This window comes from Halyomorpha halys, unplaced genomic scaffold (genome assembly GCF_000696795.3).
Source record: "Halyomorpha halys isolate HHAL.00 unplaced genomic scaffold, Hhal_1.1 Scaffold90.1, whole genome shotgun sequence".
NCBI classification, from domain to species: domain Eukaryota; kingdom Metazoa; phylum Arthropoda; class Insecta; order Hemiptera; family Pentatomidae; genus Halyomorpha; species Halyomorpha halys.
The window spans coordinates 813421-824340 of NW_027109220.1; the positions used below are offsets into that span (position 1 = coordinate 813421).

The 10920-nt window shown below is 29.8% G+C and overlaps 1 protein-coding gene across 1 annotated transcript in view; it reads right to left on the reverse strand.

Annotated features, from left to right (window-relative positions):
* The window catches only part of LOC106677184 (sodium-dependent neutral amino acid transporter B(0)AT3), an 80500-nt gene extending 71982 nt beyond the window's left edge, over positions 1-8518 (reverse strand). The window contains exon 1 of the mRNA XM_014414939.3: positions 8373-8518. The gene's annotated coding sequence lies outside the window, so the exon portion shown is untranslated. The remainder of the gene's footprint in view (positions 1-8372) is intronic.
* Between the last annotated feature and the right edge of the window lie 2402 nt (positions 8519-10920).

The following is a 10920-nucleotide window of genomic DNA, read 5'->3' on the forward strand; positions in this document are numbered from 1 at the left end:
ATAGTGTTAGGATTGGTTGGAATGTCAACTGTATAGACGGTGTAGAGGATGGGACCGAGGATACTACCTTGATGAACACCAGCGGACTGAGAATAGGGAGATGAATAGGAACCATTGTGGTTTACTTGGAATAATCTATCAATGAGAAAAAAACGAATGATGAGAAAGTGTGTAGGAGGTAGGAATTTACGGAGTCTGTAAAGCAGTCCCGGGTGCCAGACTCGATCAAAAGTCTGTTCTATATTGAAAAAGACTCCCGCGCAGTACATTCCGCGCTCCAAAGAAGACGAGACTACGTTCAACACACGATGGCATTGCTGGATAGTAGAGTGGGATGTTCGGAATCCAAGCTGGTGATCTAGGATTATATGATTGGAATCCAGGATGGGGTATAGGCGTTTCAAAATGAATTTTTCACAGATTTTGCCCATGATCGGTAATAGAGAGATAGGGCGATTGGATGATGGGTATTCTGGAGGCTTTTGGGGTTTGGAGATCATTTTAACTATAGATAATTTCCAGGGATCAGGAAAATATGTGGAACGGAGTACGGCGTTATATATGGGTACAGGTTTGGGATTCTGTAAGAAGTAGGTGGTTAAAATTTTTGAAATTCAGCAGTTTTTTAGTGGTCCTCTATAATGATTTGTCAGTAGTAAGTTTTTTCTGTAAAGTTAATTAAATTTTATATTTTCTGATTTCTACTTTTAGTTTGTTAGTCAATTTGGTGTAATATGTTTTGTCAGTTGGATATCTGGTCCTATGCCATTTCGATCTTGCTCTGCGTTTTTCCCTTAATAAGACACGAATATGCTGTGGCAGGTTATTTTGTTTATTATTATTGATTCGCTTGGTGTATGTGTTGTCAGTTATACTTGTTCTTATTGATGATGTGTGTTTTTCAATAGCTTCGTCAATGTCTTGTTTTGTCTTCAGTCTAATGTTTAAGTCCAGTTTAGTTTCCAGGTCACATTTAAATTTCTTCCAGTCAACTCTTCCTGTTATCAATGAAGGGGTGGAGGGCTTTGGTACAAAGTTTGAATATAAATAGCAGAACTGGACTGTGATCTGATGATAGGTCGTCCAGGGATTCAACAATGGCTTGAGAGGGAGAAGTCTGAGAGGTGATAAATATATCAAGGATATCAGGGCGCTTTTTGAGGGATGTAGGCCAATAAGTCGGATTTTTAGGAGAGAGAATGGAATAGGTATTGGAGGTGGAAACACGGGATAGGATGTTACCACGGGAGTTGGGTGTGCGGCATCCCCAAGAAAAATTTAAACACTTTTTTGTCAAATATATGAAATGTCCGTTTTTATTATTTCAGAAATTCAAAGTGGTATCAGTGGACTTTTTCTGTTTGATTTATACAGATTAGAATGAGCCGTTAATAATCCTTCCTTTTTTGGTAATATATACTATCATTCCAATTGATTGAGGATTGTTTAGTACAAAAATGATTCTAGGTCAAAAAAGGCATTTTGTTCCTTCGTTTCTTTATAAAACACTGATTTTTTCAGTTCTATGATTGAAAAGTTGGTGGCACGTTGGGGAAATGTAGAAAATGAGGGTAAATATTTTTAATCAAAATGTTTTAATTTCATAAAATTGTTTTAATAAATAACCCCTTCTGTGAAAAATTATTCATGAAACAACTCAACAGAAAAACCCTTCGAAATAAATAATGCCTTTTGGCTAATACTTTAAAGTCGGGAGGAGGGTGGAAGAGACATTAATTGATAAAATTTAAACACAGGGACTTTATACATACCTACATGTAATATTTTTTTTCTGACGTTATGAAAACTGATTTTTTTTAAATTTATTTATTTGATGTAATTTACAACTGTACAATTAATAAATACAATAAGTAAATCTGTAAATGACATCAACCGCTCGATGACACTGTTGTATGGTTGAATGGGATGTTCTAAATACAAACTAGTGGTCAGGAATAACACGATATGAGTCAAGGATTGTTTAGAGGCGTTTTAATAAAAGTTTTGATTCTTTTTTTAAATTTGTTTTTTTATCAGTTCATTAGAATTTTGATTAATTTTTAGATGCTATTCCTCAACCCTCTGTTTCTTTCTCACTAGAGATCACTATTATTTATGAATAATAATTTCTAAGGCAGGAACGGAACTTTACATGCGGAATCTTGGAATTGAAAAAAACAATGACGACAAGAGACCAATTCATTCGCATGACCACCAGCGCCTAAATAAATAATATGTACCAAGTCATTTGAATTACAAATTTTAATAATTTTTTTTTTAAATTTAAACGAAAAAGTAAATTTCTATTTACTAGAATATAAGTCCATATTTGTAAAAATAATTTTGACCAACTAGATTTGTAATACTGAGCGTCATGGCAGAAAATTTTACAATAATTTTGTGATTTAGAAGAAGAATCCATTTATATGAAACCATTATTTCCCTTTCTATGCTACGTTTATTTCTCTTAGAACATTTATGCCTAGACATAAATACATAACTAAGAAAGTTTCGATGTTTATTAGTACTGAACTCATGATCCTTGATGCTTTTTATTCATTAGTATTTATTTTTTACAAAGATATCTATTATTAATGATTAACTATTAAAGGTATTAAAAAGAAGATAAATCTGTATCGCTACAACCCATGATGGGTCAGGTGTAAGGAAGTACTGTTACTAGACCAACGGTTGTTAAAGGAGGTGATTTGGTCAGAATCATGCTCTGCCGCCAGATTTTTACTCAATTAAGGGTACCCATTCCATGAGGCTGGGTGGACCCCGAAGGGTTCCCGGACCCACAGGGCAGACTCACGGCTACTGTAAAACAGAAAATAATTACCTACCTCAGCCGGATTCGAACCCAGGCCCTTAGAGTTTGTAGCATGGTGCCTTACCATTGAGATACTCTCTCCCACTTTGATTGATTATAAATTAAAATTGACGAAATTCAGAATTCTATGGTGCCTGCTATTTGTAATGGTGCTTGCGTTATTCTTTTAATTTTAGTTCTAGGAATTACTTTCAACTGAAATACTCAAAGATAAATAACTTAGATAAATTCAAAGAGTAGACAAAGGGTACAGCTAGGCTTAATGTAAATCAATGTGAATGGTTTAAAATACCTCTTTTCCATTAATCAATCAAAGGAGGAATAATAAAAAAAGTTATTTTACCAATATGACCACATTTTACTGTTATTATTACCGTTATTAACGTTTCTTCAGGTTAATTAATAATACTATAAGCTAATTATTATGCAGTCCTAATTATCAATTATCCTAAACGACTACAAAGCAAATTACGAAAAAAAATTAACATATGAAGACAACATTGTCAGGGCGGAGTTGATTTTTTCTACTTTGTACAAAATAGATTATTCCGTCCAATATCATCCGTCCTGGTCAAAATCAATAAATTGTGTTTTTATTTTCTTTTTAAAAAATCAGCAGTGTTTAAAATTTTAATTTACTGAAGAATTTTTTGTCCAACCGACTATTTATATTTATTTATATCTATTGTCTAAGCGATTTAAAAAAAAAAAAACACATGGAGATAACAAGATAAAACATAATAGAAAAGAAAATAGCCTATAAACAATTCTGAGATTTATTTTTGACATTATTAAAACTCACAATCAGATCTGTGAAATCTTCTTTCTCTGTTACTCAGGGGTTCTGGATGTAAGGTAGTTCCCAATTTTTTTTCTTTATAAACTTCAGATACAATAACAACTTGACAAGTAGAGACTGAAAAGTTACGGTGCAGTGTTTTCCATATCCACCGTCGACAGCGCTCGTGGTTCCCCCATCATCTGCACGAGAGCTCAAAGGCTATTGATAGTGTCCGTATCATGTCGAATTTCCCAGTGAGAAAATCTAAAAAAATAGGGTAAAATGCCAACTCTCAACCTTATGAAGCCTCTTTTTGCATAATATAGATATGTAGTTCCCAAAAGGTGGTCTGTGGACCTTGGGAGGGTCCGGCAACAGAACTTATTGTTAGAACAGTTTTTTTATCTATCTTTCCTAATGTTTGAGTGCTAGCTAGTTTCTTTCTTTTATTTGCTAGTTTTATTAGAGAGAATAAATATCCAGTCAGTGGCACTATTTAAAAATTTTGAAACGTGATAAAAACACATAATGCATCCATTGTTGCGAATCAATTCCATCCTCATTAGTCATATCTTCTTCTACAATTACGTTGTCAATATCACTCTCATTCTCTTTAAAATCGGAATCAGAAGTGTCTACATTCACAATGTTTGGATTCTGTATTTTTTAGGATGATTCCATTCCCATATTGAATCAATTCTCTAGTTTGTACGATGCAACTTTGTATTCTAAGTATAATTAATTTTGCCTGTTAGGGAGACATGAAAACAATAACGTATAGTATTTTGCTATGTTGGCGACACTTCTGAATACCGGTATTACAAAACTGTACAACTGGCTCAAAATATCGGTATTCGGTATCCCGGTATACGGGTATTTTAATCCCTATGTACAACATAATATTTTTTCTTCCAACTTGTAATATTTACAAAATAATATAAAAATTAGTTAATTTAATGTTTGTTAACAGATAAGGAAAAGGGAAAGTAGTTTTATAATTTCGGGGCGGATTCCCGAGTTAGAGCCACCGATCTGGATATTAATTTACTTTGCAGAGGAAGAAAATCTCATATCCGAATTTCTCATTTGTAGAAATGTCTCTTTTATCAAGAAAATGCTAAAGTTCACCGCAAACCGTATCGAGCGGTTCGGCATTGACCTCACTCCCGCAGTCTGTTTACGGCAATTCACGGAACGGAAATAACCGTAACCTAAGCAACGTCCCTTTCAATAATTCAGGCGCTTGAAATAGAATTAACAAGAAAACTGTTGAAAGGACTTTGCATTTTCAACAAATATTCTTGTCAGTATAAACCTTTAATTCAGATGAGAAAAAAAATCCAGTTCCCGAGAAAGCAGGTTAACCGATAAACAATAAAAATATTTATCTATCAACTAATTCATAAGATATACAAGATACAATGAAATTTCATTTTAGACAATAAATGATATATAAAATGTTTTATGCTAAAAGTACATTTATTGAAAAAGAATACAAAATATTATTCGAAATTCCCTATTTTTGTCTGTTTATAAGTTGAGTTCTTCATGAGTGGCTAAAACACGAGCAAAAAATATTTAACAAAGCTTACCCTTTCTGGTGCCATGGTTTATTTCTCTGTATAAAAAACATATATTAAAAATCAAATTATTCAAAAATAAATATTATCTATCTAGATTGTCCAAGAAATGTTTTTGTTACAAATTAAGTGTTGAAAAAACATAATGCATTTACACTAATGTTTAAATTATCATGGTATTAAATCAGATCTATATATTATTTCTTGTAAAATATGTTTAAATACATTTTTTATATTTTACATTTTAAGAAATAACTGTAGTTTGTTTTCAAAATACAAAATATTAAATCTATTTTACTTATAACGTATATTTATATATTATAATATATAAACATAGTATGTATAGTAAAATAGTATGTTATATATATTGATAAAAGTACATTTATTAAACAAGTTTTTTCCAAATACAAAATGTTGATCGAAATTTTCTATTTTCGTCTTTAGAATGTTGAGTTCTTCGTAAGTAGTTAAAATACAATGTAATGTTTTCTATAATCAATTTTAATTTATATGAAAACAGTAAAATTGTCTTTGTTTCATTATGGATTCAGTACACATATCCATTATATATTATCAGAAATACTTAGTCTCAACAAAGCTGTAACAAGAGCTTTCAATTGTGTCACTAATAATGAAATAAAATACCTTTTAATTGGAATCATTTAGATTTAGATATATCATCAGACAATTGTAATTGTATAGTTTAAAAAAAAAAACAATCAAACAGCAACTCAAATGAATTCATATCGCTAACCCTTGCTAATTAAAAAGAAAAAAAAGAATGAAAAAAAAAATAGATATTTTACCAATAGATGGACTGAATCTTGCAATATTTTTTCATTACCTTCCTTATAAGCTAGAAATTTTCAGCTGGTATCAATTAGCGTATTTAAAAAAAAGATGTTCCTTTTTAATTATAAAAATTTAAAATTTTTTATAAAATTTAAGTTGATTAGAGTCTACAATTAAATGTTCATTTCTATATAATCATTCAAAAATTGCAATCAAATAATCTAAAAGTCCATCAATAATTAGTTATTAGTGATAATGGCTCAAATTTTGTTTTATTTTACTTACAAGAGGTTCAGAGGAATGGTGAAGTTCACTTACGTCAGATATTGGCTCATTTCTTTACGAAAATATAATGAATATTAATACTTCAGAGGTAAAGCCAGATATCACTAAGTAATATCGGATATCTTGCAATATATTCCTCATAAGCGACAGTTCAATAATGCCATAAAATTGGCTAAAACGATAACTGACAGGATCGACGTCAGTTTTGAACAAAAAGTAATTGCCATTACATTTAGTTGTAATCAATCATAGCAATTACATCGGTTCAACTAGTAATTGTAATTGCGGACAACAATTACGATGACAGTGGTTCATCATTTCAGTAATTTCCAATAATAGTTATTGGAATAGAATCATTTTTTGCCTAATAATGATGGGCATACATGTTGCAATACTGATCCTCCAAATGTTCGCCAGGGTCATCATTCTTCAAAAACCAGAATAAAAAAAACAAAGAAACGTATATTTAATGATTTCCTTCAATGGTATGTAATTGAATATTTTGGTATTTTATTATTTTCCTTTGTAAAAAAAAAAACACGTGTTTAACCTATTGCTCTTGAACAGCATATTTTTATTATAGAATATATCAGTGACTTTTTAGTGTTTTTCAGGAATTAGCTTAGTTTGAAAAAAAAACCATCTAAAAACCCGCTTTGGCTACTAGTTGGGACTATGACATTTCCGGTTATTACTGAATGTATAAAAAAAGAACCTCCTAAATTAAACGCAAATATTAGCATAAAATTAAATTCAATGCAAAACTTATATCTAGGTGGTATATATGTTGAAATATGATCTAGTAAATTTATTATACCTACTTGAAAAAAGAAAAGAAAATATTTTCACGTACATGATTTAATTTAAGAGTACTAATGATCATTAAATTTTTAATATTAGTCACAAAGCCTTACTGAGTGTTTTATCAGCATAATGATTATTTATTTTACTTTTATAGCAAGTCAATTAAATCCGGATAACTATTTAGTTAAGCGGGGTCCGGTTAAAAGGAGCCTGTACTATATCTGTAGGCATACATTTTCTAGGTCAAATGAGGTTAGAATCATTTGAATAATATCCAACAAATACCGATTTTATTAATTTTTTAACTAACAAAATACGTGATGATATGTTACCCTAGTATAAAAAGTGTGTTACCCTAATTTGTGATCTCAGACATATCATAAATTAGGTTAGACCAAATTCAGCCTTCACGGGATCATTTTCAACTATCATAAATACCAATTTTGATTATATTTGATTTTTTTAATTATGGTGCCGAAATCAAATAAGTTGTTAAGTAAATGACAAATCTTGATTCCAAATTGCATAAAATTTATATCGAAATCATGTTTACGCTTCACATCCTAAAACAATAATTAAAAGTTAAAAAAATCCACGTTAATAATTACAAAATCCAGCATTGTGTTCAATAAAGATGAAAACGATAGATTAAGGTGTTTGATGCTATAAATTTAATAAGACAATTTGTGGGATTTTCGTTGCGCGACGTTGGTATTTGTGATCTGGAAATTTTCCTATCTCTACTCTTTCCTATTTCCTAGGGTTCATCCACTATAATTTATAAGCAAAATAATTAAAATGAACGACTGTTTTTATGATTTCATAATAATAATAATAATGTCAAATTTGTTCAACAAAGTAAATGATAAATTGTGAAAACCGTTTTAAAAAATGAATAATGCTACTACTATTATTATATAGAAATTTGTGAAAAAAATAACATCATACAAACGTCGAATTTATTTTTTTAATAATAAGTTACATTTTAATCACACTCATTGATTCCTCAGATATTGATTGATTAAATAAATAAATAATAAAATAGGTTATTGACTTAAAAACCCGAATCAGTGTGTTAGGTAATTTGTAAATAAAAAAAAAAGAATTTTTAATTTAAAAATTAGGTTACAAATATATATTTAAATGATTTTTAAAGAGCAAGATATTATTGCTATCACGTGCTTGTAAATGTCGTGAGCTCCACTCTGAAATTGATTTTACTACCCTTAAAATTGTCATTGACTTAGGCTACGATTCTTTGACACAGAAAACTGTAAATACATAAGAGGAACAATACCTTCTCAAACTGTCATATATCCTTTCCACTTCCATTTTCCTATTTCGTGATAAAACTAAAATAAAAAGTTGGAAGGCTTCTTTTGACCGGGTGGTTGATGAACGCCACCGGAGGAGCCAGAAGCAAAGCTATACTGTGACCTCCCCACCAAGGCCCCTCCCTGCGGGGAGGTGGGGAGGGGAGGCGGTTCGATAGGCCTGCAACTCCTCGATCCCTGGATCTTAGCTTCATTATACCATCTTATGCAAAGCTTATTACATGGTCTTCTTATTTACGATTAGAATTTAATCAAATTCTGCTCGAATAATTCAAAAATACAGCAAGTTTAGATAAGGCTGACAACGTTCATAACCTATCCTAAATGAAAATATCCAATGGCGTGATGGATCCATGTTGTCCCGCCACAATACAACAAAAAATTCCTTTTTATGCTGTTAAAATATCTATTATAATAACCACTACTTTTCATGAAAAAAAAAAAAAGTTTGCCGAATGAAATCCAATAAAACCTTTTTTTTCAGACTAATATTTATCATATATCCAAAAAAAAAATTTTGTGTTTGAGGTATTCTCTAGATTGTACTGGAGTTGATTTTTATCTAATCAAATAGTTTTAGGAAAGTCTGTAAAACAACTCGAGTACAGAAGATAACGGTACAATCTTAAGAATAAAATAAAATTCTGAATAAAAGATTAGACCAATTAAATAAAAAAAAAAAAAAAAGCAATGTATTTTATATATTTAATAGCACTAACAATTGTTTTTTTTTGTTTTGTTTTTTAGAAAATTGATAACTGATAAAATAAATTTATAATACTCATTAAAAAAAAATGTTTAAGTTAAGAGTAATAAATTTTATATGTTCTGTTTCTTTTTGAAAACAGGCTGACTAATAATAATAGTATATAATACATGTTCATATATGCTGAAATAAAGTCATTCGATCAATTTTTAAAAAACGATGTCTGTTTTTTTAATTTAAGAGCACTAATCATTAAATTTTTAGAAATAAAAATTTCCAAGTGATGTTGTATCATATATATTTATGTATGATAAAGTAGGTTTATAAAACTAATTAAAACAAAAACAATCTTTAGGTACCTGATTTTATTTAAGAGTACTAACTCCAATTTTTTTTTTTTTTTTAATACCAACAATACTCAAACAACTGAACTGAAAGTATGTCATACATGTATGGCATATATGACGAAGTAAATTCATTAGACAAATTAAAAAAAAAAAAAATGTCTTTTTTTTATATGATTTAATTTAAGAGCAATTACTATTAGATTTTTTATTTAGAAAGAATTTTCCAAGTGATGTTATATCATATACATTATTGTATAATGGAGTAAATTTATAAAACCAATTAAAAAAAAAAAATGTCTTTAGGTACATGCTTAAATTTAAGAGTTCTAACTCTTGAATTTACTTTTCTTTTTTTTTTTCAAAATGACAATATTACTAATACACGTAGTCTGAGAGTATCATACATTTTGATATATAATTGAAGAGAATGTATAAGACCAATTATTATAACTATCCAAAGTGATAGTATATGATATACATTGAAATAAGATGAAGTAAATTGATCAGACTGATTTATAGAAATAAAAACAGTTTTAGATATATGATTTAATTTAAGGGAACAAACTAAAAAAAATTACTAAAATTAAAACGTTCTCTGAATGAAATAGAATGCAACCAAACTTACACCGGCAATACAGTTCCTCTGCTTCGTATTGCGGCCTTTTTTTTCAGAAGATTATTCGTTACTGTACACCTTTCACATAAAACCGAAATTTATTGTGGGTCTGAATAAAAGAGATGGGGTACAGTGAGCGTATCACAACTTTCGCTATTCACCTCACTTTGAGTTTGAATTAATTCTCGCTCAAATCAGAAAATAATAATAATAATGTGAACCTACAACCCATGAAGGGCCAGGGGTTCAATACTTTCTAGGGGAGTACTGTTTTTAGATAACGATTATATAGTGATTTTTCCCCCTTGAACTCCCTTCGTTTCATTTCTGACACACGGAGAAGGGAAGGTTATCTAAAAGTAACCAACCTATTATAACCATAGTAGGAGAGTCAGGTTTCCATATCGTGGGACTAATACAAAATAAAAGTCAGGTTCAATGTCACTGTAATTCAGATATAAGCCACTCACTATTTTTCATTGTTTTCCATATTTATTGTTCAATTTGTAGATTCAATTTTTTTTCAGTTTTTTAGACACTACTTGCATATCTTATATTATATTATTATTATCATCTTTCACTGTTTTCAATCTACTACCATCTAATTCCACGATTATCAATCAATTTATTTATTTTTTTTTTGTGACTAATCAATTATCATTTTATCATTTATGATTCAATTCAATATTTTGTATAATTCCAAATTTGTTTGTATACTATTCCTATTCAATTTTATGTTTCTCTAAATGCTGTTATCTCTTTTGTTCTATAGCCCTGATGAAGACCTGAAACTCAGGTCGAAACGTCGGCATAAAATAAATAAATATGGTTTTGTTTATTTA